Source organism: Spermophilus citellus (genome assembly GCF_964194105.1).
Source record: "Spermophilus citellus genome assembly, chromosome: 10".
Lineage (NCBI taxonomy): Eukaryota > Metazoa > Chordata > Mammalia > Rodentia > Sciuridae > Spermophilus > Spermophilus citellus.
In genome coordinates this window covers 48,077,584-48,081,709 of record NC_138197.1, presented here as the reverse complement: position 1 = coordinate 48,081,709, position 4,126 = coordinate 48,077,584, and the positions used below count along the sequence as shown (strand labels likewise).

Sequence of the window (4,126 nt, the reverse complement as noted above, 5' to 3'; positions counted from 1 at the left end):
AGCACTGCATAAATGTAAAATAAAGATATTGGGTCCACCTATAGCTAAAAAATTTTTTTAAAAGTTGTAACTTCTGTTAAATGAACCCCATCACCCCGTAAATAGCTTTATCGTGGTTTCATTGCAGATACAACGTGCGCTAGGGTTATAGACATAATAGCCCTCAAGAAACTCACAGTGTCATTGGGGAAGGGACTGGGATTAATAAGAGCCAGGATGTGGATGTACAGAGCTGAAAGAAACAAAGAGGAAGCCTTGAGCTAACACTGTTAAGGGACTGTCAGAGAAGGCCTCAGAGAGAACATGGTATCAGAGATTCCTAAAGATGAACAGAAATCAAGAGGAAGAACATTCCAGGCACCAGGAAACACATGGATACAAGCAGAGAAGCATTGAAAAACATGGCATAATTAGCTTCAAGTAATTCAGTATGTCTAAAATAAAAAGTTGTGAGAAAGAAGCAAAGACTACCGAAAATCAGTGAGAAGCAGATTAACAAAAGATTTGTACACCACAATAAGGAGTTCAGACTTAATTGTCCAGGCAGAGGGGAAGCAGCAAAGAACAATACATGAGGGAGTAACATGATTAGTTTTCTGATTTGGAAGATTTCTCTGACTGAAGTATGACCTCCAACTTATAATTGTTTAACTTAAGATTTTTTTGACTTTATGATGGTACAAAAGTGACATGCATTTAATAGAAGCCCTTGAACTTTGAATTTGGGTCTTTTCCCTGGCTATCAACATGCAATATGATTCTCTTGCACAATATTGTGTTGTGCCAATGAGAGCAGCTCCCAGTCAGCCACACGATCACAAAGGGCAAGTACAATGTACTATGTTACTAAATTATGATGCTTGGTCAGTGACATGTATTAAGTGCATTTCCAATTTACAATGGGTTTATCAGGAACCCCATCTGAAGTTGAAGAGCATTGGTATAGAGAATGAATCAGAGAAAGGAGAAACCAAAAGAGAAAGGAAATGTGTAACATCTGTTAGTTTCTTCCCCATCTTTTCTCCTATCCTCTCTGTTTCTTTCTCTTGTAATGGAAAATGTGGCTAAACTAACAAAGTAAAAATGAGGATATTGCCAAGTGTGGTGGTGCATGACTATAATCCCAAACACTTGGGAGACTGAGGCAGGAGGATTGCAAGTTTGAGACCAGCCTCAGAAACTTACTGAGACCCTGTCCCAAAATAAAAATTAAAAAGAGACGGGTTCTGCTCAGTGGTTAAGCACCTCTGGGTTCAATTCCCAGTACAGAGAGAGAGAGAGAGAGAGAGAGAGAGAGAGAACATAGATGAATCGAAAGATTTGAGAGATAAGGAATACAATTTTCACCAGGTTAATGACATATTCAGTATGGGGAGTGAGAAAAAGAACTCTACTTTTGCTCTGTGAAGGGAAGACCCTATGAAAATCCTTCAATTGTTTGGAATTATTATTGCATTCTTTCCCTCACCATTAAAAAAAATCTCTTCAACCCATGCAAAGTAAAAGACCATTTCTTAGGCCTCCTATTCTCCAGAGTTATTTAGGTATAGAGGGTACCTGATCTAAAATTTCTCAACTCATCAGTTTACTCCACACTTAGTAAATAGATAAATGCATTCCATTTCAGTCCATAGGTATTTACACCAGTTGAGAGATCTCTCTCACTGCTCAGTTGTCAAGAAAATACATTAATGCCTCTAATTCAAGAACAAAAATAAAATACTCAGAAATAAAGTTTAACATTTCATATTTTTGGCACTTAAAATATTCCTCTATTTGTGCTATCTAACATGAGCATATGACTTGCAAAGTGAAGTAGCCATAAATCAGGCTACTATAACACCCTCCTTACAGACATTTGTCAGGAAAAATAATTAGTATACTGGCGAAGAGAACACTAATAGAACATGCATTTCATTTCAGTTGGTCCTTATTCAACAACTGCAAAGAGTTCCAAAGAAATAGACAAAGAAAATTAGAATTATCATGATCCTCTCTCCAGCCCTAATGATGAAGCCCATTTCTTGATGCTGGCAAAACTCCTGGACCTAATCCTTATTTTTTAACCTATTGATCCTTTTCCATCAGTGGCAGACTTGTTCTGCTGCAAGGGATGGGTTTCCAAATTGGCCTGAGCGAGGCGTGTGAGTTAGAAACAATATTGTCATTGGCCTAATTTTGGCAGGATTCGTGGAAAGTCAGACAACTGTTATGTTTTGGAGATGTGGGTTAATAGTGCCCTCTGTTTTCCATTTTTGCTCCCAGCAACAGAATTACCAGATGGCCAAAAAGCCACTAAAACAGAAGTCCCAATACAATGGAAAAAGACCAACCCAGTAAACTCTCTAACATCTATTTAGTGGCTTAAAATAGCGATCTGAATGATCTAAAGATGTAAGGAGGGAAAAAGAAAAAAAAAGCAGAAACTAAGCCTAAATCCTTACATTCAAATACTTGGTCTTTTTAGAGAATAGATTTTTCCCAGATTTCAGCACCTTCAAAATATATCCCCTGACCTCCCAAATGCCAAACTGTATAGACCCTGGACCACAAGTGCCTGAAGACTTCAAAGATTCTTCCCATCTTCAGAGACTCTCAGTCAGCAGACAGGGTGGAACTTAGGAGCAAATATTCATAAACATTTTGGTAGTATTTCTCTTCCTGTGAGCAGCCTGAAGTGATTTATGAAAATGGTCTGCTACTTTCTTGACCTGAAAAAACCCACAAAATTAGGCAAATCAGGAGGTTCAAATCTTGGCATTCACTGTAAGAATACCAGTGAAACTGCGCAGGCCATCAAGGGTATGCATATCCAAAAAGCCACCAAGTACCTGAAAGATGTAACTTTAAAGAAGCACTGTGCGCTATACAGGCGTTATAGGTAGAGTTGGAAGGGTGTCCAGGTTAAAAAGTGGGGATAGACACAGGAACAGTGGCCCAAAAAGAGTGTTGAATTTATGATGCACATGCTTAAAAATGCAGAGAGTAGTGCTGAACTTAAGGGTTTAGATGCCAATTCTCTGGTCATTGAACATATCCAGCTAAACAAACACCTAAGATGTGCCGCCAATATTTACAATGTTCACAGTGGGATTAACCCATACATGAGTTCCTCCTGCCAAACTGAGATGATCCTCACTGAAAAGGAAAAATTGTTCCTAAACCAGAAGAGGAAGTTGCACAGAAGAGAAAGATATCCCAGAAGAAACTAAAGAAACAAAAACTTATGGCACAGGAATAAATTTAGCATAAAATACATGCAATCAAAAGTAAAAAAATCTTTGTAGGTGATTGTGGTGGTAATCACAAACAAGACTCGGGTCTATCTGTGGGAAGAATTTTAAGATGAGGTGCTGGATGTGGAACTGATCAGTTGTGTAGCATTTCAGTTTACACCGGTCCTCTGCACTCACTCCCAAGTTTCTTGTATGTCTCTTAGTGGATAGAGGTTACAGTACTGCTAGGGTTTGGATGTAAACCATTTTTGGAATCTTGGACTCTGATGTGGCAATGTCAACGTAGTGGAACCTTTAAGAGGTGGGGTGTAGTGCAAGGTAACCAGGTCAAAGGACTCCCCCCTCGTGAATGAATTCATGAATGACCTGGAGTATGTGAAGTCTCATGTGAGACAATTTGTTTTCCTGAGAGTAGGTTGTTACAGGGCAAAGATACCCTATGCACTAGGCCCTTCTGTATGTATCTAATTCTATTTTCAATTTCTTTGCTATGTTGTAAAACAAGCAGAAAAAAAAACTCATCAGGATGCTGGCCCAGTGGCATTTGGACCTTCCAGCCATCAAAATCAAATACTTTATAAAGTATCCAGTCTTAGATATCTTGATACAGCAATATTAAACAGACTAGGACAAACACCTAATGAAGAAAAGACTTAAATTGAGAACCAGTCCTCTTTGGAAACTACCAGGAGGAAAAAAAAAAAGAAAGAAAGAAACCTCCCTCTCTGATTATGTGAACATGAAGAACTAGTTGGGTACAATTACAAACCAGTTCCCTTCACCATTCATCCTAACCCTGGTTCATTCTCTAAGGCAAGTTCTTTCTCTGCTCCTGGAAGAAATTCTGGGTAGGTGAAATTGCTTTTTTCCAGGCATTCTCAAGCGAATAA

At 38.7% G+C, this 4,126-nt stretch overlaps 1 pseudogene across 1 annotated transcript; it reads left to right on the top strand.

Annotated features, from left to right (window-relative positions):
- Positions 1-2,690: 2,690 nt before the first annotated feature.
- On the top strand, positions 2,691-3,241 carry LOC308658621 (large ribosomal subunit protein uL22-like; annotated as a pseudogene). The gene has a single exon. The product of its transcript is annotated as a large ribosomal subunit protein uL22-like (transcript).
- Positions 3,242-4,126: the final 885 nt, after the last annotated feature.